The following is a 26770-nucleotide window of genomic DNA, read 5'->3' on the forward strand; positions in this document are numbered from 1 at the left end:
ACAGTGAACAGTGAACTGTTTCCAATTACCAGGTGCTTTTCAAGACAGGTTGCTTTCATGGTGTCAAAGGCATTTTGTCCAAATGGCTTCCTCTGGCTGTTTCTTCGAGGTTAACTCAGTGATAGGGACCACAGTGGCACCATACCCCTTCACAAACCTCCTGTAGTAGCCGGGCAGGCCAAGAAATGTCCTGAGCTAGGTCTGTGTCTTTGGAGCCTAACAGTCCAAAATAGTCTGGGTCTTGTGTTGGAGAGGACTTATTAGTCTCCACCTGCAAGGTGGTCCAAGATTGCAACAGTGCTCTGCCCAATCTGACACTTGTTTGCCTTGTGAGGCATGCCTGATGCAGGGCCTGCAAGACTTCTCTGAGGTGGACCAGGTGATCCTCCCAGGTGGAGCTAAAGACAGCAATTTCACCTAGCTAAGATGCACTAAATTCATCCAGGCCTGACAGAACTCGATTCACCAACCTCTGAAAAGTGGCAGGTGCATTTTACGGTCCACAGGGCATCACTTTGAATTGACAGTGGCCCCTTAGGGTGGAGAATGCAGATCTCTCCTCTGCTCCTTGGTTCTAGCCAACCTGCCAAATCTCTGTAATCAAGTCAAAGGTGCTCAGAATGTGTCTGCCCCCAGCTTATCAATAAGCTCATCTGCCCTTGGGATGGGGTGTGAATCAGTCTTGGTGATTGCATTGCTGTGAGACTGTGAGACCTAATGGTGAAATGTGCGCTTTATAAAAATAAATACATACATACATACATACATTTATCCATCTATATTTTACGTAAATCCTCCTTTTGGTGAGGTTTGGGGAACAGTACCATTGGTCTGGCCCATAGAACTCAAGTAGGGTTCAATAACCCCAAGTAATTGCATCTTGCTAACCTAAACTTTGATGTTGACCATGATTTGGTCAAACAGTCTGTATATCCTATTCTTACCAGGAAGGCTGTGATCAATGTCCACATCATAGGTACACGGCATTGTCTGTCCAGGGGTCAAGGAAAAGAGCTCTGCAAATTGCTGAGGACATGTCTACAGTCAGTCTGATGCTGTGCAATGAGGGTGTCAGATGAGACTACACCCTCCATTGTTCCAGCTTGAGGGCTTGTTGACAATTAATCAGGAAGAGGTTCAGTATTCTCCTTCGGAGCCTCATCAGTGACCATTAGAATGGTCATGTGAGCTATATCTTGTGTGGTTTTAGATGATTGCCATGGAGTACTCTCAAAGTACTCCTAGGGGTACCTAAGTCAACTAAGTAGGTGACGTCCCCATTTCTTTCCACAATGGGCTTAGGCCCAGTCAACTTGTCCTGGAGGGCCCCAGGAGCCACAGACTCCAACACCCACACCAGCTGACCTGGCTAATACTCGACCATGACTGCCTTCTGGTCAAACCAGAGCTTTATGAGCTCCTGGCCGGCCTGCAGATTCTTGTATGCCTTCTTCATATACTCTGCGATACATGAGCGTAGGCCGAGCACATAGTCCACTATGTTCTGCTGAGGTTGTTTGAGAGGCTTATCCCAACCTTCCCTCACCAAACTTAGAGGACCTGTTACTAGGTGTCCAAGCATAAGTTCCAAGGGGCTAAAATCAATCCCCTTCTTATGAACCCCCTGTATGTGAATAGAAGGCATGGCAGCAAGACATCCCATCTCCTCTTGAGCTTGTCTGAGAGTCCCTGAATCATGTCCTTAATGGCCTTGTTGAATCTATCCACCAAGCTATTAGTCTGGGGTGATAGGGAGTTTTTGGAAAACCCACACCACATTCATCCCACATATCCTTCAGGTATGCGGACACAACGTTGAACCCTCTGTCTGAGACCTCTTCCTTAGGAAACCCAACCCTGGTGAAGATGCCAAGGAGGGCCTTTGCTACTGAAGGAGCAGTTGTAGTCTTAAGGGGGATTGCCGCTGGATATCTAGTGGCATTGTTCACTACCACCAGGATAAATATATTTCTATGTGCAGTACAAGGGTCAAGGGGACAAACAATGCCGATCCCTACCCTTTCAAAGGGAGTCCCGACCACAGGTAGTGCAATTAAAGGAGTTTTTGTAGTTGACCCTGCCTTGCCAGTGGCTTGACAGGTTGGACAGGAGCAACATAACTTAACCTTCTATGACATCTGGGGCCACTTAAAATTGGTAACCAGGTCTTAGTCTCTCCCAGATAACCAGCGAGGGGGATGTCATGGGCCAATGTAAAAAGGAATTCCCTGTATGCCAGAGGGACCATCACCCTCCTGGTTGTTCCTTGTTTGGGATCCCTGGCTCAGTATAAAGGTGTCCATCCCCCTTAGAGACCCTATGAACTCCACCCACATCTCCCTCTTCTTGCCTGGCAGCTTGATGCTTCAGGCTCTCTAGGGTAGGGCACACCATTTTCTCTGAATGCAGGTTCTCTCTGGAGGGTCTCCCTGCATCTAGAGGTTTGGCCAGGTCAGATCCAGGTCAGATCCAAGCTCCTCAGCTGTAGTCCCCTCCTCAGGCATCAGAACACCTTCCTCCGAAGACTTCTCCCCCTTAATAGCGAACCCCTTGGAGGCTGTACATCCAGTCTTCCTGCCCTTTACCTTTTTCTTAGTTGCTTGGGCCATACTTTCAGGCTCCAAGTCCTCCTGACTACCCTTTCTTGTAGCCTTTGCTCTTGTAGTTATGCACATCCATTCAGGGAGGCATAGCATAAATGCACGGACCCTCCTTTCTACTTCTGTCCATGCAGAATTCTCCAGATCATTGCCCAACAGACACAGAACTGGTAGGGCAGTGGACACAACGTCCTGTTTCAGGCCAGTAACCCTTATCCACTCTTGGCTAACCATGGTCAGTGGATGCTGCCTAATCTCATTGTTAGCATTGGTAATTTTGTGACTAGCACCAAGAATGTTCTGACCAGGAGAAACCAGTTTAGCTGTCACCATGGTAACACTGACTCTTGTATGTTTAAGAGCTTCTACTTCAGTCTCATAGATTCTGGGTCTTTGTCTGTACCTTGATATGTTGTCAGGCAAAGTATCCAGAGGTTCAATGTCCACCCCACCCAGGGAAACTAAAGTAACTTCTGTGTATCATCTAGCCTCTCCTGGGTACACATTCATTTCCAGGCCCAAGCTTGCTAAACCCTTGGGAGGCCTTCCAGTGAGGGAATTCTTGACGCATGCTGAATCACCTCTCCTATGCCCTGGCTGATTACAGTCAAAGCATGTTCCAGCCTTCTTGGAATCCCAGCTTTTACCCTGATACCCCTTTCCTTTGGACTGGAAAGAGTCTTGGGCCCACCCTGCTGAGAATACTTTTTGGGACCTTTAGAGAACTCCTTCTTTTTTCTTTGTCGGTGCACAACTACTTCCCCTGTTAAAATGTCTGAGCACCCTTCTTGGGGTCACCCTCAGAGCGGGTCCTTTTTTGGGATACCCTGGATCTGTCCCATTTGTCTTCCCTCTTCCCCAACTCGACAGTAGAAGACAAGTCAGAATCTACCAGATGCTATCTCAGTAAATCTGTGGTACAATTAATCAAAATGTGTTCCTTCATAATCAAGTTATAAAGCCCATCATAAGTGTCTATTTTGTTACGTATAATTAAGCCCTCCAGTGCTTTGACTGAGGATTCATGAAAGTCCACCCAAGTTTGGTCACACCTCTTTTGGGTCTCTCTGAACATTATTCTGTGCTCCTTTGTGGTGAGTCCAAATCCTTCAATCAGTGTCTCCTTCATGTGTGAATAGGACACAGACACACTCTCCTCAAGGGTAAGAAGACTACCTCTGCCCTTTGCTGGGAATAACTCGCAAAGTAGAGAGCCCCAGTATTGGCGACCTACCTTCCTCATGCTGCAAGCTATCTCAAAGGTTGAAAACCCCTTGGTTAAGTCATCTCCATCGCTAAACCTAGGGATGATCCCTTTGGGGACTTTGGCATCAAAAGACTCCTCTTTATCTTTGTTGAAATTGTTGCCACCATCTTTTGGAACTAGTCCCATCTTGGCTCTCATTATATCAGGGACTAGTCTCCTTTCTTCCAATTTCAACCTTTTCTCTTCCAAGGAGAGTTAATCAAGCTGCTGATGGAAGTCTCCTACCACCCAACCAGTGAAGGGCATTCTAGAGTGACTTCTGTCACTTTCCATTGGAGAAGGGGGTCTGGGGAATTTCTGTGATTCAGTATCAAAAGAGTCTTCTCCCGCATTAACTTGGGCTGTGACTAACTCCTCATCCTCTTCTGCTGTGTGACAAACAGAGGAGCAGTCATCCCTCTATAGGTTTTCTACCTCACAGTCTCCGAGGGCCTATTCCAGGCCCCCTCCATTACTGGTTGCTCAAAAGCTAATGTCTCTAATCTTGGATAATGCCCTCAGATCATTGATCTTCAGGATAGAAACAATGGGCTGATCGAGACTCCGGTCATGCTCCATTGTGCACTACTTGTTTAATAAAGTTATGGGCTCCCTAACTTTGCTAAAACACTTTTTTAACTTTTAATGCAATTCTAAAAGGTATGCAACACAGGACCCTAGCAATTACTATTAAATCTAGCTTTTAGAAATATGTAAAAAACAACTTCACCTTATATCTCAAGACAATTTAAGGATTTATTTGTGCACTGAAAAAACTACTTAATGCCAGGTAGTACAAATGAAACACAGGTTCTAGATCCTACTGCTGAAACACCAATGGTGCAAGCTGGAAGTATTATATGAAATGGCTGGGAGACCTTATCGTTTAATTCTAACACGTTACATAGAGAAGGATCTCAAATTCACCCTTAGCAGCCTTAGCTCGGTCCTGGTAGTGTGGCACAGAGCACTCAGGCGTACTTAGAGGAACATGTGTTAGGCATTTCACAGTACCAACATTGACAATAAGTGACACAACTCGATAGATACCTTGACACCTATTTATAAAAATAGATTGTATTTTCTATAAATATAGGCACCAAATAGAAATTGATATGTTGCAGATAATTGGAGATATTGATTTTCAAACTGTTAAACAATAAATGCAATGAAAGCTGTCAAATTTTCACCATTGAAGTCAATGGGGGAAAACACACTTATTAAAACGATTGTTACTGGGCTAGTTCAAATGAACCTTCATGTGGTTAAGGTTCTGCAGGGCCCTTTCCCAAGACTCAACAGTCGTTACTTCATTACCTTGCCCAGGGAGACTGGGTGCAGAGGTTACTTGGCTGTCCTTGGTACTGACAGGATCTGCTGGAGCTGTCAAAAATGCAGTACTTGGCAAAATCATACTTGGCGATGCAGTTACACTCAGAGAGAAGAGGTGTTTGGGGTCCCAAGACCCAGGTGCAACAGCTAGATTTCTTCTACCTTCCTTGGCTGCTCTGGGTGTAGAGGTAGCTAGGAGCTATCATTCACTGGGCAGGTCACGCCAAAGATGCTTTGACACGCACTCGACAACTCCAACTTCAGGATGCAGGGACACAGCAGCGGGATTGTTGCCAATGCCGGTCGCTGTAGCTGTGAGTTTCTCTCAGGCTGGAGATGTCACTCAAGGGGTCAATCACCCGACTGGCGTTCCCCAAGCCTTGCCTGCGGCGAATGTAGTCCTTGGGTACTTTGGTAGCTGGATGTTCACAGGAGTGGACTAGCAGCTTGAAATTTGGAGTGAGCTTAGCTAACTCTCCAGGCTTGCAGAATACCACTCTTGGCAGGCCCAGCGGGTCTCAATTCTTGTGTCATAGCACGTCGATTCTTCTGCAGGTTGCAGGTGAGGGGTTTCACCAGTCAGAGGAGTCTGCTTTGGCTTCTGGCATCTCCTGGAGTCCCTCTTGCTGGGAGTAATGAGCTTTTGCCATGGGCACACTTTGACACACGGTTCGAGTATATTATCTACTCAGTACACTTACGTGTCCTCTTTTTGCCCTCCCACAGAGTCCAAAGTCCTGTTGTCAGTGACAGCATCTTCTTTGTGCCTCTTCTTAGATTCCACGTTAGAACTGAGGTTCTGGTTCCCGGGGAGACCCTTAAATCCTAGTTTAGGGGGCGTTAAGGGTGTGAGGGACAGTGGCCAATAGGATACTGGTCCCAGCAGCTAACCTGCCCCCGTATTGACAATATCCTGTGGTTGTACGTCACTGCTACCCAGAATACTCTATTTCATGGTCAGTGAAAATGGCAGAATCCTTCCTCAGGTGTACAGACCTCCAAGCCCACCCTAAATGAGTGGCTAGGCTTTGAAGAGTATAAACCTCCTAAATAACTCATTTTTCCCACCTGCCTGAGCTGCAGGGTGGGAAGGACTTTGTCCTCAAGTGGGGGAGGGATAAGTATAAATCAAGGGCAGTGAAAGCCTTTAAGGCTCACCACCTTGATAACCATAAATACTACCTGTCCTCGAAGTTTGTAGGTGTGACCTACTTCCTGCCCAAGCCTTTGTCTCCATCCTAGGGAAGTGCTAGCACATCCCACCAGGATAGAGGATAGCAGACTCTTGTCTTGGCAGCAAACAGCTCTGGAAAGCCTGCCTAGGCACTGGAACTTTATATCCTAGGGGTTACCCACCCAGTGTGGCACCCCTCTGCATGCCAGCTTACCCTCAACACGACAATCACATTGGGGGTAAAAAAGCACAGAGTTTGATACCAAACATGACACAATTCGGTCATTTCATAATGGATCTGGATACCTCAAGTTTTCTCTCAAGCCAGACCATGTTAATCTATAGACTGCAGGTCACTTACAGTAAAACCTTACATTAAGAAAGTATTGTAGGGACATATGTATTGCACTGTACCTCCTGGGCTTAGGAGGACAACCTTAAGAGTGACTTAGAGTGGTGTGGCTCTCGAGAAGACAGACAGCTCGTGCGGGGCTGCAATGGCAGACCTGCAGACTTGTTTTTACTCTGGTCCCACAGGGTGGCACAATAAGTGCTGCAGCCCTGGTGACCCTTCTTATCACCTTTGCCCTGAGTACCACTTGTACCATCTACTAGGGGCTTATAAGAAGTAATAACTTGCCAATTGGTTTCACCAATTCAACACTCACAGTTTAAGGGGAGAAAACACTGGCCCATGGGCCTGGCTAGCAGGTCCCAGTACACTTCCAAATCTTTAAGACAGCATCTAGAGCAAAAGGTGGGGGTGCCCATGACAAAAAAGGGCAATTTCTAACAATGTGCATCAGCAAGTAAATAGCACACTTGTGTCAGGGCTTTGTCATGTTCTTTTCGAGTGGCCCCCAAACGGCAGTTCATCAACATTCTATTTGTAGGCAAATGTGATAGGCTGTATTATGTGATAAATGACATCCTGAAAGAGTTTGGCAACTGACAAGACCCCAAAGCTTTATCATTTTTATCTGAAAAAAACAACATGGGTCGAAAAAGTCGTAATGTACCTGGAATTCTATTCCAGTTCAAGTTGATGATACCCTTTGTTCAGATCAAGGCGGGAAAATACTTTGACACCACTCAGCTGCATAATAATATCTGCAATGTACAGACCTGGATGTCATTTTTGCTTGATTGCCTTGATGACCTGGCGCATATCAACACAGATGTGCATGGCACTTTCACTGTCCTTTGGCACTACCATTATGGTTGACAACCATGGCGACTGACCAGTAGAACGTTCAATGATGTTGTGCTTCAACAGCGTTTCCATTTCTTTTTCAACAGCTTCCTGCAAGTGAAAAGCAATTTGATGATGACAAGGACAAATGTTCTCGTTAATGTGAAGTTGCACCTTCAGGTTTTAAGCTTTTCTAGTCCATGAAATATGGGTGGGAACTGGCTTCTATGTCTGCATGTGCATGTATGTTGTAGTTATTAGAAATCAGACCCATGTCAGCAGCAGTGTTGAAACTGAGTAAACAAAGAAGTTTAGTTGTTTCACATAGCAACCTCTCTTGTGCTCTTCTCTGCATGAGGCCAAACCTACATGTGCACATTGTTTACTCATAGACGCAATCATTGCACAGCTATTTTCTTCACAGTACTCGACACTGATGTCGAAGAGTTGGTGGACGATGACTTGGATGACGATCACCTTGTTTCAGTTTCCACTTGCCTCACTTGAGGTCACAGTTTGGCCTTCTGGGCGTAACTAGAGTGCTTCTGGAATTTTCTGACATCCATTTTCTCTTCTGGGCATGATGTACTTTGTTTCTCTTTCGTTCTGTAAACCGTTAAGAACTGGTTTTCTTTCCTGCAGACCTGCATATTTGTCCAAGTGCTGGACGTTTACCTTTGTGCGGAATGGAGAATCTGCATCAGAAACATCTCTTGAAACTTTATTTCGATCGTAAGATCATAAAAGTACAGTAAACAAAGTACAGTAAACATAGTACATACAACAAGAGGGGTAGTTCCTCATTCCATATAAAATACCACAATAGCCAATGGGAGAAACATTACAAACTTGACATGAGCATGTTCGCTCAAAAAATCCTTGTCTAGCGTCAATAAAATACACAATTGTGCAAAGGCTCACTAATTTGATCATTATAAAAATGTGGTTCTTATCAACCAAAGAGAAAACCAGTATCTCGATAAACCAAATACCACAACCCTACTGGTGTCAGTACTCAGGGTTCTAAAGACCTCTAAATAGTGGGCAGGGCCAATAACCCTACATAGAGGTATAACCCATTTTCTCCTCAGGCCTTTGTAGATTGGGCAAAAAAACAACAGGTGTACAATTGTTTCTGCATTTAATTTACAGGCAGGACATAAGTCATCTGTGGGTCCATCCTTTCCCCATTTGCTACAGAGACTTCTTATGGGTAACTTTTTGTAACAAAATTGCATAAGAAGTTTCCGAGCCAGGGAGGGAGTTACCTCATCCAGAGTAGCCTCAAAACAAGGAGCGTTTTTAAAACATAAAAAATTAGCAGTGAGGCTATTCTCTCTCGTTTGGTACAAGTGCTTCCCCATATTGTCCCCGAACAATCCTTTCAATCTGGTCTTTGATATAGATACCATGCTCCCAGGGTCTGTCCAAAAGCCCATCAAATCAAGCCTTTCCAATATAGTTCTTAGGGACTTGAACCAGGGTATAGAAGTGGTTCTTGGAAATTTTAGGAGATCTAGAATGAGCTCCCTATAAGAATATAGATCTTCCACAGTCCACAATCTATACCAAAACATCAGTAATTTATAGCTGATTTTAAATGCTGTCTGTGAGCTAGATCAAGGTATAGTGGTACTAAGGGAGTATTTACAGGTAGGCCAAACAAAGACCTTATAAAACGATTTTCTATTGAGGATAGAGAGGTGATTGAGCCAGTGCCCCACAATTCTGCCCCATAGAGAACACCCCCCAAGATTTTTGCATTATATATCTCAAGGGCGGGTGCTAGCTGCGTGGTCTCCGTTTTTACTATGTATCTAACTCAGATTTGCAGTATGATGATTAAGCTGCATCTTACCTTTTTCTATATGAGGTTCCAATTTTAGGGTAGATGAGAGGCGTATACCCAAATAATCAAAAGCCTCAACTCTTTCTAACTTACTATTCCCCAAATACACCTGTCTTAAGTATGATTTTGACTTTCCCTTTCTAAAGATCATGTATTTGGTTTTACTCTCATTCGGATCCAAACCACGGTCACTGCAAAACGTAGTAAAATCATTTAGGATCTGCTGTAGTCCTTGTGGAGTCTTTGCCATTAATAGCGTATCATCAGCAAAGAGTAGGGCAGGAATTCTCATACTGCAATTTTTGGGGCATCACACCCTCCCCTATCCAAATGAGATATGACAACATTAATAAAAAGGATAAAAAGGGTGGGTGCAAGTACGCACCCCTGCCTGACACCACACTGGACGGGAAAAACATCTGTCAATTGGCCATTTCCTCCCCATCTCACCTGTGCTGTGTTATGCGAGTATAACCTACTAATAATGTCTATGAGGTTCAATAGCATTCCTAGATCTTTGAGAACCTTCCACAGCTTTTCACGAGGCACCATGTTGAATGCCAAGCGAAGATCGAGGCAAGGTGAAGCTCACCACCCTTCAGCTGAACTTCCTTCTAATATATGCAAAGCAGGCGACAAATGTGAACCATAGTACTTATATTAGCTCTAAAGCCTGCCTGAAAATCACTCAGCACTCTCTTTTCTATGAGCCACTGCTGTACATGGGCTAATAACTGTCTACAAAAAAAATGTTGTACAGCATTCATTAGACTAATCGGCCTGTAACTGGAAGGACTGGCCCTGTCACCTTTTTTAAATATGGGAATTATTTCCGCATTTTTCTATGATGGGGATACTGGGGCACCTCTCAGGATCGAATTAGATAGCATGTTAATATATTGCCCCCATAGAAGAGTGTCCTCCTTATATAGATCGTTTGGGATATGGTCTGGTCCAGGGGCACGGGCTGCAGTACAGGCTACAATTGCTCCCATTGTCTCCTTGAGTGTAAGGTGCATATGGTCAGCCCCGGCCCCTGTTGTGATCCTACATACATCTGGTACCAGTGGTCCCTGGTATTTTGAAGCATACAGGTTGGCGAAGTGGTTTACCCATTCTGCCGGTTGTACTGTAAACACCAGTTCACACTTGCTTCCCATACGCCAATATGCAGCTTTACTCCAGAAGGTTTTAGAATCTTTGTTGTAGAGAGTCCTGCGTAGGGTTTCCCATAGGGAACCCTCCCATGCCTTTTTGGCAGACGTTATAGCTAGTTTATACTTCGCTCTGCAGGTTAATATTTCAGGGCGAAATTTTTTCTTGACAGCCCTTAGTAAATCCTGCTTACTATACCTGCAGTCCTTATTAAACCATGCCTCTGCCTTACCCCGACCATGGTACTTTTTCAATCGTTCATTGTTCTGGTGATTGAATTGGCGACCCAGCACATCCCTTATTTCTTTATATAGGAGATCATGGGTTGGGCCTATTCTCTCATCAACTCTATCCGGAGACAGTGGCCATTTTCTCCAAAAGTAGTGTAACCTTGCCCTTCACTAGACCTAGGGCCTCTGGATGATCCTCAACAGACACCCATTTAATTCTTTTCTGGTTATTGCCCAATGATAGAATCCCCAAATCGGGGCTGCCAGCAGAAATAAACTCCGGTGTCACTCTATTGATGAGGGAAAGCACAAGAGCATTGTGGTCACTATCTACCCTTTTTTACAACCTGCATATTCTCAACTGCATGCCAGTAATTTATGGTGACACTAAACAGTAGTCTATCCTACCTTCTTGATCTAACCTATTGAAAGTAGGTTCCCCTTTGGGGTCCTATAAAGTACTTCCATTTGTGGTCCGTAAGTTGTGTTGCAAGGTAAGGGCCAACAACTGGGCTCCTCTCTCGGTCCTCCTCACCATAGGTAAATCCAATGGTGGAACCTGCCACTCGTTATTCCATTCTTGTGTAAAGTCAGGCGGAAATGAGGTTTGGGGTTCATATGTACAATTAAAATCACCGCACACCAGCAGCTGGGAATTGTTGGAATGCCGCATTAATGCATGGTGAAGTATGCGTAGGGTATCTGTTTCTTTGTTCAACTTATTGACCCTGTTATAAACATTGTAAATCCTGGTTCCTATGCCATTTTGGAAAACTAACTCGACAGCCAAAATGTCCGCCGAATCGACGGGAAGTTGTCGGACATTAATTCCCAGGGATGTCTTAACCCATATGGCCAATCCACCCGAGGGACGCCCCTTTCCTTTTTTTATGGCATCTTGCGCATAGCTTGAAAAGCCCGTTCTAAAGGGGGTGCATATACTCCAAGTCTCTTAGAATAGGATGATATCAAAGGTGTCCACAAATGAACACCAATCTACATCTCCCATTAGTCTATTGATCCCCGCCACATTCCATACCAAAATTTTAAATGAGTTTAGGTGCTTTGACTCTACACTTGAACTTAATCTTATGGGCCCTGATATTTCCCCGATTTGGTTATCCACCACCGACGCGATTATGGCCTGGGAATAACATCCACTATCGATTAGGGAGTCTTGCGCTAGTTGATTCAGAGATGGCAACTGAGCTATTGGTGTTGGCTCACTGTTTTGAGTTGGGACTATGGGAAAAGAGACGTCTGGCCTATGGTGGAGAATTCTAATCTCTTGATCTAGGGGTCAACTGTCCCACCTCCTACCAAACTGATTCAACGTGAAACGTCCAGGATAAGCCAAACTAAAGGTTCGACGAGGAAGACTAGGACTGTGAACAAAAAGTAGAGCTACACAAGGTCTTGGGGTGCTCCTATCGGGGGCCTATATTTAATAGCGATGCCAGAATTATCTGGTGGAAATGTGTGGGAATCAATTGCAAGAAAACGAGTAATTATTGCAGGATCCTTGAAACTAACTTCAATCGTATCCCATATTGAGTTAGACATTGAAATTTAATGAACTTTTTCTATATCATCTCTGATGACTGAATAGCATTGACGAGTGGTCCTAATCCAATATATGACCTTATTTTTCAGAGACTCATGGTTTTCAACTTGGCCAATAGATAGTTTAGGCACTTCAGTAAGAAAGAGTACTGGCATGTAAGTTTCCACAGCACCGGGTCTCTGATAGACTCCATCTCTAACTGACCCTTTAACATAAGTCCTGATGACTTTGGTGTTGTCCTGTCCTGAGTCCTTAGTGGCTATGCTATAGTTGTTATGACCCTCTTTGTCAGATACCATAGGGGAGCTCATTGGTGGGGTTCCCATGGGGAGAAAATCATCTCCCCCCCCACTACCCTTCTGAGGGTTGGATAGCCTCCCCTAGCGATTTTCTTGGTATATGGTACCTTTACTAGAAACCACCCTAGTACCTTCCCTACTATTTATCTCTTTTTCTGCGAAGGAATGTTTGGAGACCATATCAGTCTTGGGGTTGCAGTCAATCCTACCCAACAGGCCGGTGATGGTATCCTTCAGTGAGCATACCTCAACTCTAAGGGATTCTATCAGATGTTTAAGAGTGTTAATCTCACCCAGGACATTTGTATCAGTCACCGTCAGGTTTGTCAGGTTTGTCAGATCTATGGGCTCTTTACCCACCTCCCCCCTCTTTCTTCCACCTCCAGAGCAGCAAATCTATTTTGGCACACAATCGTTGGGGATAGGGATTTATTAGGGGGAGTATGCATCTGACTACCAATTCTGTGACTTTGGGCATTTAGCCCTTTGTTAATGCTTCTAGTTTACTTAGATTTACTCATTTTCTTTTTGTTTTTTTGAGGAGATGGAGTGACCCTCTGTATTCCTTCAGCAACAAGAGGTTCTGTTGAGGTAGCTATAGGGGATTCAACTACCTGAGCTACAGTGCCACTTTTGTTAGTCCTTTTAAACATAGAAGGAATTTGTTTTGCAGGTTTTTTCGCTGGGGGGTGGTCTAGGAGAGGGGGAAGCGGATGCTGATCCACAGGGAAAGGGACCACCACTGAGGGGATAAGGTGTCTTAGAATCAGAGTTCGCTATTTCCTGACATTACTCCAGGATTGATTTCTATTCTATCCATTATCTCATGGCAGACAGAGCTAGAAGATCTATTCGGTCCCAGGGCAGATTTTGCCTTCCTTTTCCCCATCTCTGGGAAAGGTAATTATCAGATGGTTATCAAATGCCGGGGACCGGATTGTAACTTGGTTTTCCTAGCTGACCAGGGAGACAACTACATTTACAAAATATCCCCTATATAGTTTAACCCAGGAGGATTTACAGAGTGGCGCAGATACGTAACAAGGATATATAAAGAACCAAAAATAAAAAATTCGACCGGTATAAAAATAATAAAACAATCGATCTAAATATTCGTTACAAGAGTACTCGTGTTAATACAATATATTAACTCATGAAGAGTGGAATAGAATTATACATTAAAAAGAGGTATCATTAGTTGATCATAAACATAATATGACACCCCTACACAACTTCGGTAAGAGTGCAACATAAAATTGATATAAAATGTTATTGGCGTTTTTGATGTTTCTCACCAATTAGTGTCCTAATAGTCCTCCAGCATACATGTAGATCAAAAAGGGTGGTTCTTCAGGAGGAGCAGCAGCAAAATATAAAAATATAAACCAAAATTAGGGTGGCCCTGCCCTGCCTCACACGGCCTCGCCCGGGCGCAGCCTGGGCGTGTCCTGCGCTGCAGGAGTTGAAGGGCAGACGGGCTCCTCCCCACACAGGTGTAGCTGCGTGGGTCAGCGCTGGGCACCCTGGGACTTGAAGTTCCACCAGGGTCAGCGCGCCCCCCTAGAAGCTGGAAACAGAGGATCCTAATGCAAGCAGTGATGTCCTTGTGACAGCAGTCCCACCAAGGCGTGCAAAGTTAACAAAGTCTGGCCTGGAAAGCAGCGATTCCGCCTGACGGGTCCTGCGCTGCGGGAGTTGATGGAGCACTCTTAAAGGCCAGACGGACTCCTCCCCACACAGATGTAGATGCGTGGGTCAGCGCTGGGCACCCTGGGACTTGAAGTCCCACCAGGGTCAGCGCGCACCCCCTAGAAGCTGGAAACAGAGGGTCCTGATGCAAGCAGTGATGTCCTTGGGACAGCAGTCCCACCAAGGCGTGCAAGTTAACAAAGTCAGGCCTGGAAAACTGCAATTCCACCTATCAGAAACACAATTTCTTTTTCTCTGGAGACATCACTTTATGACCCTAGACCTTGTGTCTCTCTTTATATTTCATGTTTAATGCTGATTCATTATGGGCAACTCCGGCTTCCATATCTCCTGCCTGTCAATCAGCACATTCTACTGCTCTCGCAGCCAAGAACACTCTCTCCAGACTGAGTGTCTCGCGCAGCATACATCATCTGAACGAGTCAGGCAGGCACACATTGATTACTCAGAGACGTATAACTTTTTCATTGTTGAATTAATTAAACTTGCATTGCTTGATGAGACTCTCAAATCTTTCAACAAATTAACCCATCACTTCCTTAACTTGCTGTCTAACTTGGTTGAAGATGTACCTTTCATAGTCGATGTTCGGCACTAGATTCAATTTGACCTCGAAAGTTGCTTTAATCTGTCGGTAAGAGATTTTGTCATCTTGTGGTATTTTCTTTATCGCTTCTTTCACTCCATCACCTGCAAGGTTCTTTAAGTATTTGATGATCTTCTTGTCATCTGTTTTTTCTAGTGTGTTGATGAAATCATCAAACTTCTCAATATAAGCAGTCCATCTTGGGCCAATATTCAACTTTTTGGTGGCGTGGTATGGAGGCGGTAGTTTCAGGAAGACGACAGTGCCGTATTTAGCGCTCTTTTCAGCTGCCATTGAAGCCCTTCAATCCTTAAAGATCTTCTTAGTTATGTCAAGTGCACACTGAAGCTTCGATGGTTTGCCTCTTCAGGTACCAAGAACCCTGTAAGCAGAACCCCTGTGTGTTCAATTGGGTCACTGTGCCCAATGCTGAGGTCGGATGGCTCACTTTACTCGAGCTCTGGTGAATGCATTTGTGTTCTCTGTACTTGTTTGTCATGGCCTTAGCATTTCTTGGTGCCTGTGTGCTTCTACTTTGGCTGTACTTTTGCACTTAACTCTCACCGACTTCTGCACTCCTCATTAAGTATGCTTGACAGTTCGATGTTGTGTGATAGCGCAGTAACTCTTTTTCAGTCTTACCAGCAGGTTCTGGGCTGACTGTGTCTGGCATTTCCATAGGGCCTTCTCCTTCTTCGAAAATCTTGCACTGGCTGGAGTGGCGCTTTGACTCCACATATGCCAATCATCAATCATCACTTTGTCAAAGACACACGTGGCACACATGAGAAGTTTGCCAGATCCGAGCAAACTCTCTGGGAGAGCACTCTTGATCTTCGGGTTACAGATCCCCTGACTTGTTGCCAGTTGTAACATCCTTCGCAGCCTGGTAGTGATAGAGCGCGCAGGTTACCAGACTCAGATTACCATACTCACCTGGGCCCATAAACAACATAGGATGAGATTTAATCAGGTAACCTGTGCACTTAGTCTAATCAGTGATTTATAAATTACATTAGGACCTATACCATTGACTTACCAACCCTCGTCATCGGTACCTAAAGCCCTAAGGGATCAAAGGAGTTAGAATAATAGGTAGAATAATACCATTTGCACTCATAAAATAACCACAACTCGGGAAAGGTTTAAACTCTTTATCTAAAATCTTTAAAATGTCATAATCCAGGCATTGAACAATAGAAAATTCTTAATTAGGAAAATAACGATTACAATGAAAAATATGCAGAGTTTTTATAAAGCAGTCTTTACACATTTGACAAGAGGGTGGGAAAAGAGAAGGAAACAGTACAATGACATACCCACATAGAATATTTACCTAGAATGGTGTGAAGAACTAACCCTGTATAACATTAAAATTGTTCCCTGAACGTGATTTTTCTAGTGCTCCCGCTCACTAGAGAGCTGTATGTTTGCATTTACCATCCGTTCAACCCACAAACTAATTTTGTTTGCAGTATTTATGAAAGCTGTCTCACTCTCATACCCTTACTATAATTGAGAATAGGCAAAAAAAAACATTCATACCCAAGGATCCTATCACAGTATCTAAATCTTGACTTAAATGGGGCTAAATTCGCTAAAATTATTAACCTGACAATGTATATTGCGTTTACAAAACTTTTATTTTAAAATATGTTTTAAAATTGAACTTGAATATCAAGAAAAACAATCATAATGCATATATATTTACAGTTTTAAACATCAATGTATCCATCTCTTAAACATAATCATGTAATGCAGTTAAAAAACAATTTTATGAATGAATTCAATTTCCTACGCTTGTAAAAAAATCTTTCAACCGTTATAATCTTCTTAATACACAAAAGAGATACAATATAATAAATGTGTCCAAATTCAAACCCTCTGCCAGGGAGGGATATTTCAAATGTCGACACGTTTCGGTGGTTGCTGACTTTTATGCTCCACCTTCCTCAGGACAAATATTTAAAAAATATGTATTCTGTGAAAAGATTACAAACACATATTCCCTATTACGTCCTGATATACATCCGTTTTTTGTGCATATTATCTATACGCTTAACATACATTGTCAGTGTTAAACAATATTATTCACTAATGCCCCTTCTTTAATTACAATCCTCCATCCGTCTGCTTTCACTAATATTCATCCCACGATGTTAGGACCCCCCTCTCCGCCTTAACAATCTACTGCTCACATTCTCAGATCATAAGTAACTGTTTCACATTCCTCGTACCTTCCTAACATAGAGTAGTATCCCTGCATATAGTCTTGGGAATCCGAGGGTAACTTCAAAGCCCTTGTTCTAAAGCAAATAATATATGTTTTTTTTATATAATCCTTCCTTTTTGTTAAAAAATTATCTGTCCTTTAACTTCAAACACTTAGCCCTTACCCTGCTCTTGTGGTGCTAGATATTAAATTTATACCATAGATCCTTTCTTCATTAATAATTGGGTGTGTTCCATAATGAATAAGAACACAGAAAAACACGTTTTAAGCCCCCATTGTTTATTGAAAATCTACTTCTAGTCCTTATTTCATGAGCGGGTGAGCTCACCTGTCTTCGGGTTTTTTTCAAAATTGATCACATAATATGTTTTATTTCATTGACTAATGGTTTTATAATCATCACCTTCCTTGCTTTGGGAGACTTCACAGTGTATGATTCTGGAAGACAACATATGCTGTAATCAGAATAGGCTTAATGGTACATTCTTTAAATTTATGCATACAGTTCACTATTTTTGTAAGGGCTGATAAACGAAAAGTCCCTTTCCTTCTAAGCAGGAAACGAATATTTATGATATATACTAAGGTCCATAAATGTGCTTGATGTAAAGCACCGGTCCCTTTCCTTATGGCCCAACTAGAAATCTTTAAGTTTAAACTACGGCTCGTGATATATATACTTCCCGATTGCGAAATTCATAAAACATGCATCCTTTACTTCGCAGTTTTTTGTCTTATTTATATTGCGCATTCCAACATTGTTTCATTAGTTACTCACTTTGCTCGTTTTATCGTAATAAGGAAAATATTAACAATTTGGGTCCTACTCGTCCTTACAACCCTATTCTTATTTAATGATTGTTTTTTTCTTGTTTTACACATATAACAGTGTTTCTTGCATCTCGATATGGGTTATTTAAACAATCATTTCTTATTTTTCTCAAGCACATTTTACTGTGCGATTACTTCACAATGTACATTAATCAAATTTTTCTTAAAACGTACAGTTACCTTCCATGATGCGCAAAACTAACCCTGGCCACTGGTCAGTTTAAAGGACTGAACCCCGAAAATGCAGGCACCATAAAGGCAAGCAGGCGCAGATCAAAATCAGGACAGGTAAAGCCAAGTTGGATCAGGACAGGACCGCCAAGGGCTAAGACCAGCACCCGCAGTTAAGTTGCAATGCCTGCGTTACTCCCTCTCTGCAGCTAACAGTCAGTACCCAGCAAGAGTTATCAATTTCTCCGACAAAGTGCTTCGCCAGCACATCAGCTCTCATACCCCGATCTGGGTTTCGAACCTTCTGACAGAGGGCTCAGCCAGCACCTCTGCTCACGATCACCTATTGAGTGCGTTGGGTCAGTGACAGGTCAGCTATTCAGACAAGTCGGACAAAAAAACTAACTAAGCCTACCCTAGTTATACTATTTTCCAGGTCAGTGGGCCACCCCCAATGTTGCAAGTGTAAGGATCCCCAATTTTGATTGGACAAAAGAATGAGGAGAGGTCATCACACCATAACAAAATTAGACTTTTTGAATGAATATTAATGTTTGCGTTCCCGCCCATCAATTTATTTTCCCACGTATGTTTTATTCCACCCAGCAGTGAATGTATCAATAATGATTACAATGTAGTCCATATTTTAGTTCAGCTTTCTTCACAGGGGTCAGGAGTTGACGTTCCCATGAACATCTTCTAGCAAGTCAGGAGTTGGCCGGGTTTCAATGCCAGTGCTTCAGGTTTGTGTTTCATCTGCACAGACGCAGCTTTCAATATGGAGTTCAGCGATAGGCGTCAGGCCCAAAATGATTTACGTGTAAGAATAGAAAAGAAACAGTTTGAGAACACAGAATAAATGAATGGACTGTATACTACTTATCTCTATTCTATTCCCATTACTTTATTTTAACTATTGCGTTAGAAATTAGGCAGAACAAACAGCTTAGCAAAAAAGAAGCAATGCAAGCTTCATGCATGCTGTAACACAGACCAGCCATGTTAGTTTTAATGCGCAGAAGCAATAGCTTCCCTCCAAAGCAAAGAGTACGTCATGTCACGTAAGTGTGACAGACGCATGTGCAGTAAGAAATCCGGCGTAGCAGCGGCCATTTTATTGCAATCGGATTAACATTAGTAAAAGCAGATATGCAAGCTTCTTCTAGATACCCAATGTTTTGTGAAATGCAATATTAATAAAACAAACATGTTGGTTAGTGCATTAACGTTATGTCGAGAGGACTGAATACAAGCAAGTCGCATTACGTGCAAATCCTTGCTCCATCAGTAGCACGCAAATAACTGCGCCACACATGGAGCTCCGCAGTGCACATCTCTATTCTTTAGAGTGCAACCATTAACCGATTTTCAATACATCACCAATTTTATTTATCCACACCTAGACACACCCCAATGCTTACGTCATTCCTATGGAGTCTTTCATGGACCATAAGGGTTCCGCTATACAAATATATACAAGACCCTACATTCTTTACCTCCTTGGAACAAGTTCTAGCGCAGAGGGTCATCATGCACTAGTATCCAGCCAATCATTTCTATCCAAACAACTCACAGGATCTAATCTATCGGCAGCTGGAATGTTACAGGTTGGAATGTTACAGGGTAAGTAGTCTTGGGCACCTAGTAGGGTTAATACCGGGTGCACCATACTGATCAGGAACAAGGAAATGTTGGTCCTAGGACTGAAGAGATGTACTGGGGGTTAAAAGAATCCTAGCATGTGAAGTTGAGTCATAGAGAGTCGGCTTCTCAGACAGTGAGGCATTGTGAGCAGCTTTGCCACGACCCTTGGTTGATCAAAATGAATAACCACACAGACATCATCAATAGTTTTAGGGCACATCCCCAGCCAATCAAGCCTCCTGACCTTAAATATATGGTCAAATAAGGAAGTCCACTCCCATTACGTTCACTTCACCAGTGGGCGACCTTATTTTGTAACTGTTCAGTGCCTTATTTACACTCCCCCTTAAAGAGCGCAGGGGTCCTTTCCCATAAAAACAGCATAGGGAGTAGCTTCAGGTAGTAAAGATAATAGCTTGGAATGAGAATTCCCCCTTGAACAACTTAAGTGGGAATAGTCTTAGAGTGGGCTCACACTCCTCCTTCAGAGTGGGCCCTGTCCCTTGGCCAGAAGTGGCTGGGAGGAATATTGGGAATTGCAAGTAATAAGGGAAGGGCTGCACAGAAGGATCATAAATAGCAGAGTTTACCTCTACCCCATCAGGATCATTGGATTAAGATGGCACACCTACTACTGCCACATGAAGCCCTCCCACTCCTTTCATCACAACTGTCTGTTCAGAAATTGGTCGTAATAGCAAGGGATGGGTTGTCCCTTGAGCACACTTAAAAGAGCAAGAAAACCAACTTTAGGTAAGTTAGCAATATTTTTTCTATCGACAACAATCTACTAACAACAGCATCGAAGGAGTTCTTTAAAACAAATTCAATCCTATCATACATCCAACTCGCAAAATAGTTGTGCAAATTACTATTGAGACTAAAAAAGTCCCCAGAACTTGCTGTTGCTCATTACCAAGACCAACTGTGATGGATTGGAGGGTTTCTTTGACAGGGTCTATTTTTTTCCTTTTACATGCTGAGGGGTCATTTCCATCATGCCCGCTAGAATGATGTACATCCACTAACTGTAATCGTCTGGGAGCCAGTCTGCCTAAAGTTCTTCCATGGCCCACCAAGTCCTTGCAAGAGAAAGCTTCAAAAATCTCAACAATGTCTGTGGGGGAGGAGCTACGACACCAACCAAGATGGCCGCATAGTCTCCCGGCTCCGCTGACCCCCGTCCTCCGCTCGCTTATCCTGTTGAATATCCTGATCTCCTACCCCGGATTCGTGTGGGTGAACCAGTCTGCATCCCGACGGTGTGATCGCGGAATTTTTCTGATGTTCTGGTGTGAAGTTACATCGAAAATGTTTTGAGGCCTAACTTGGACTGGAAGCCGGGGTCTCGATTTCTGGTCTACCCGGGTCCAAAGTGAACAACAACGGACTGCCGAGGGTGGTTGGGTCCGGTACTTTCGAAAATTTCTATGAACTACTTTGCAACCATCTGCTGCCTGGTGCTGTACCTGAGGTGAGGCGACGGGTGGTGCACGGTGCTGCGTCGCGGGGGGCCCCGGCCCGGAGGCCCGGCACTAGCACCGCTGGTGCCCCGGGGTGGGGGTCCCGCCGCGCGTTGCTGCATGTTGCTGGCCCGTCCCTCACGGCCTGTTTCTGCTCCGGTGTATCCTGCCCCGGAGAGGGAGCCTCTCAGTGGGGATCGTTATGCCTGTGGCCGAATGGAACCCAGCGGAACGGACTCAATGTGGCCCTTCCTTGCGGATGGTAATGGCGGAAGTTGAGGCGCTTCACGCGATGGTGAGGGCCCAGGTCAATCATTGGCTGTCGGCAACAGATGGAATCATAGGACCGGGAACGAGCCCTGACTTGCTCTTTGAGACCCGGCAGCCGACTTGCCCCCTGTTGGAAGCCCTACTGGTGTGTTTGGACCCGGTGCCTGAAGCTGTGCCTGCCCCCGCAGAAACGGAATTCATCGTGTGTGCTGAGATTGGTGACTCTCTTAAGTTCTCGGAAACATCCGTCCTACAGTTATCGGAGCATTTCACTGCTTCCCCCATCCTGGACACTGTTGGCCCACACTTTGATCTGTGTCGGAACGAGTCGCACCCCCCCCTCAATCGGTCTCCCGATATGGCGGATGGAACGATGCTTGGCTTTGGGGACGGGGAGGGACATCGTTGGTGCAAGCTGTGTGCGTTGGGACCTGCTATTCCTCTCCTAATTGGTGACTCAAGCTCCGGCTGCTCCTGTGTGAACTTTGACTTTCCGGGGATGTGGCTTTTCTTATCCGAGGGACACGGCAACTTTGTTAGGCGGGGCCAAGGCTGAGATTGTGGGTTGAATCGTTTACGATGGATCTATTGGTAACGGGACTGCTTCATCAACGGACGGATTCCGGGGTGGGGTGTTTGTTATTCCCCCCGGGGTATTTTTGTATGGTGGACAACTTTACTTGTGTTGGCTTAGGGGGGCCCCTTTGATAGGGCGGGGGGGAGAGACCGGGAGCGCATAGACTATCGCCCTCCTCCGCTTCCCCGTTAGGTGGGGTTTCCTTTCTTTCTCCTTTGTCTCTTCTTCTTCTATATTTCGGGTTTGGTTCTCGGGCGACAGGCACACTGCTGGGGGGGGGGGCGTAGTCATCTGCAGGGGTGCAGGGTGGGGGGTTGGGGGAGGGGATCTTTCGTTTTTATTTTTGTTTCTATGGCCTTTTTTTCTCTTCTCTTATCTTTCTTTGTCTTTTTCTTTTCTGGGTCAGTGCAGTGGGTTTCCTTTGGTATCAATCCCTGCTTTTTCATCTGTGCCTCAATTTTCGTGGTGTTTTTGGGGTTTTAGGGCAGGTAACTGCAGGTGCGAATTGACCGTAATATTCCTTCACATCCTGACCTCTTGTTTCAGCGCCATTGATTTGATCGCTTACTGTTTATTGTCGATACGTCTACTATTCTGCCTGCCATTTTCGCTGCTAGGAAATTGTTCGGCACCTGATCCTTCCATCTTATATTATAAAATGAAAACCTTTTATATCCTGTTTTTTAATTGTGCTGTTCAGTGGCCAAGAGTACGCTAACATGGAGATTCTGCTCCCCGAGGTGCCGCATGTGATTAAAATTGCTCTCTGTTAATCTAACTGCTTAGCGGCCGGCCCCCGGAGTTGTAGGCCCATACTTGTATTTGGTTTAAATGTCAATAAAGGTTTTAAAAAAATAAATAAAAAAAAACAATGTCTGTGGGTTTGTGAAACTAAGGTCCAGGGGTACACCTGTCCCCCCTTGCCCCTAAACCCAACTCTTGCTCTACTGACGAAATCTCTCCTGAGAGCACTCCAACAGCAGAAGTTAGATAAGAGAATATCGAGCACAAAGGGTTGTGTGCTCAGAAGTCCTGTCCGGTGTCCAACAGCACCAAACAGCCCCATGCTGCGGGACTGCAAATGTACCCAAGATCGCAATGTCAACCTGCAACATCCCATCCACCTCTTGGAAGCACGTAGGATTGTGTGCTCAGAAGTCCTGCCCGGTGTCCAATAGCATCAAACAGTCCATGTTCCAGGACTCAAAATGTATATCAACCTGCCTCGTCATCTCTTTCCCCTGCCAGCACAAAGAGTTGTGGGCACATTTCCCCGGTGTCCACCAGCTCTAAACAGTCCCATGCTGTGGAACTCAAAATCCCCTTAAGAGCCCGATATCACCCTCCACGCCCCCTCCTCCTCCTGTTTTTTTCTTTTACTGTGATGGTGAGAGTGTGTAGGATTTTTGTTCAATATAATGTTGTTGATTTACAAAGATAATTACAAAGACAAATAACAACAGATGTCCTGTTTTTTCACTAATGATAAACTGTTTTTTTTGTTTCATTCTCACAAGACCAGTTTTGAAACATATCATTAAACCTGCCTATCCCTGCCCATCAAGAAGAATTGTAACTTCAGAGACTCAAACACAGGTACTGTTTATGAGATTAAGTTGTCCTGGAGAACCCTAAAAGCTGAGGAAAATCAGCCAGGAGAAACTATACTAGTGAATATATAACTTAAGAAAACGTTAAGTTTAGGAATTATACACACTTTTTTCATTGATGGCAAATCCTTTACAACGATTACTAGAAGATCTTCACTCATTTGCAAATTAGCTTGCACATATATCCATACATTAGTAGCACTACTCTGAACTATTACTCATGTCTGAAGTGCCATCTAACTGGATAAAGGTGGGTCTTACAGTCTATGGTCTATTTAACTAGTTAAGTGGGTTGATGCGCCCCATTCCTTATGCTTGGGATTAAGACCACTCATACATGCAATGTTTTAGAGATCAAAGCAGCAGTTTCTTATGTGGTCTTCATTTTTTCACTTAAGCTTGCTTGTGTTGTACTTCGACTTGATGAATACTACCGGCATTATGTCTCAACAGTATTTCCGGTGTGCCAACAGTACAATAAGAGGAATTCAATAAAAATAAGTTTCCCTCTCCCAAAAAAAGAGTCAATGGGAAAATTCGGACCGTCTGAGTCTTAGTAAGACTTAGTCCAAGGCTAATAAAAAAAAAACTGCAAGATACAAGGATTTCAGGTTAAATTCTTATAGGTTTATCAAAAAATGTATCATTATTGGAAGCAAAAAGTGATAGTTAGTCATTTGGGAATCAACATGAAACAAAATATTCAAATCATAATTCTGCAAGAGTACTAACAGGAGGTCTCAAATAAGACTAACAGAGGCAGATCTAACGAGGAAAAATATAAGAAACGATTACATACAAATCAGTAAATAGACTGATAACAGAGTTTGTTCACAAAGAAAGCCTTGGAAGAACTGGCTCATCTCAGATATAACACAGCTTTTATAAGGTTTCAGGGTACATAGACCACAAGCATGTCATGATATTATATGACGTGAAGGGGTTGGACTAGCAATCTTGTAAACACATAGGGCCATATGTAGGAAGCCTAATTGCGTTCGTAAATGCTGAAATTTGCAGAATTTCAACATTTGCGATCGCAATTAAGGCAGTGTGCTATGTAGCACACAAAAACCCACATGCAAAATAAGGAATTGCAAAATGTGCGATTCCTTATTTTGCTATTGCATTTAAGGAATTGCAAATTGCGATTCCTTATATGCAATGTCGAAAGCACCCAAGTTGTGCAAATTTTGGCTTAAGGAATCGCAAAATATCACCAACTTCAGGTTGGTGGTATTTTGCGATTTCTTTGAAAAATTCACTTTTTGGCATTTTTCAAAGTGCCATGTGGGTCACATACATGCCCTTAGGGCATGTATGTGGGCCACATGTGCACACATATTCATTTCAGGGGTGCAAAAGGGTGTCCTATTGACACCCTTACAACCCTGAAATTGCATTCTCAATTTGCGATTCTCTAATTGAGAATCGCAAATTGAGAATGTCTTCCCATTCATTCCTATGGGCCTTCTAGCCCATAGGAATGAATGAGAAGGTATTCCTTATTTGAGAATCTCAATTTGCGATTTGCAAATAAGGAATAAGTAGGATTCGCAAAAAAAAATTGCTAATCCTACCTACATTGCGTTTTGCGATTCTCGAATTGCGATTCCCTAAAAATCGCAATTTGAGAATCGCAAAACACAAATTACCTACATATTGCCCATAAACCCATCAAAATTCAGATAAACAAGATACTTCTAGAAACACCTGCTTCCTAGTGCATTCTGTCGGTTGGGTTATGCATAAGTAATTAACTCATCAAATTGACATTTTATGTAACACAGTAATATTATTTTTTGTTCAGCTAATGAATGACATACACCTAGCATCAGTAGGAAACCTTGGGAATTTTCAAATAAAGAAATACCACGTGCATTGCTTACTCGAGAGAGCACAAATATTACATTACAGACAACACAATGGGGATTTCATTGGCCTGCAATGGAAACCGCATAAACACACAGAAAGGGAGAAAGGCTTGCTCTCTTAAAATAAGCGTGTACTATATTACTCTGCAAATATGTGTAGCTGTGAATTTCATGCTGACTACACCCCAGTCATGGTATTTGAGCTATGTTTAAACTAAGCATTATTTCTAATTAGTAGAGCCTCGCCTCCATTACGAAGAAAGTGTCATCATAATGGCCACAGGCACAATTTGATGGCAGCACTGTGAAACTCTGAAGAAGGACCAATGAGCTCATTCCAAGTTGAACACAATCCCATAATTGCACACCCCACGCGTGCCGCGAGAACGATTTTTCACCAGATGAAACGTGGCACAAAGTTGTACGGGTAAACTGCCAAAGCTGATTTTGCGCGCCAATGAATGGAGGAAATCTAACAATTTGCCTATTTCTCCCATTCAGAAAATTGTGCAGCTGGCTAATATCATATTACAAGGTGTTCCAATTACCGGCCGCACTATTTGGAATCGGGATTAAATGACCATTTTAACGTGGCCTTGGATGGCTGTGTTATGCGTAGGTTGAGTAGTTAAGACATGCACTACATTCAGATTGAACCATAAAATAAGGTGTATCATACAATAAAATGCCAGCAGCATTACATTTGATCTGCGAGCATTTATAAACACCCTCAAACTTTGTCATTCATCCTCTGAGTTAAGTGAATCACAGGTGGGATAGAAGTTACCCGGAACTAGACCAGCCAGGTGATAAAATATTGAAGCTGTCAGCTCATAAAGATAGTACTCGACTATTATGGGTCATTTCCAGAGCTGCAAGCCATTTTTAGAATATCAACGTGCAGACAGGGTAACCATGATACTGCTAGGATGATAATGACTTTAAACATAAAACAACAAGGAAATAGAGGAATGAAGTGGAATTGAAAAGATCTGATCAAAGTCCAAAGAAGCCAATGCTTTTCAAAAAAAACCTTCAATAATGCCTGAAATATGTAAGATGAGTTGCCGTGAACACCCTCTGCACCTACAAGCCCAAAACATTCATTTGCCATTGAGCACTAAATACTGGGGAAGTACAGAAGTGGTGTAATAAGGTTG

The sequence above is a fragment of the Lissotriton vulgaris genome, chromosome 5 (assembly GCF_964263255.1).
Source record: "Lissotriton vulgaris chromosome 5, aLisVul1.2, whole genome shotgun sequence".
Classification (NCBI taxonomy): Eukaryota; Metazoa; Chordata; class Amphibia; order Caudata; family Salamandridae; genus Lissotriton; species Lissotriton vulgaris.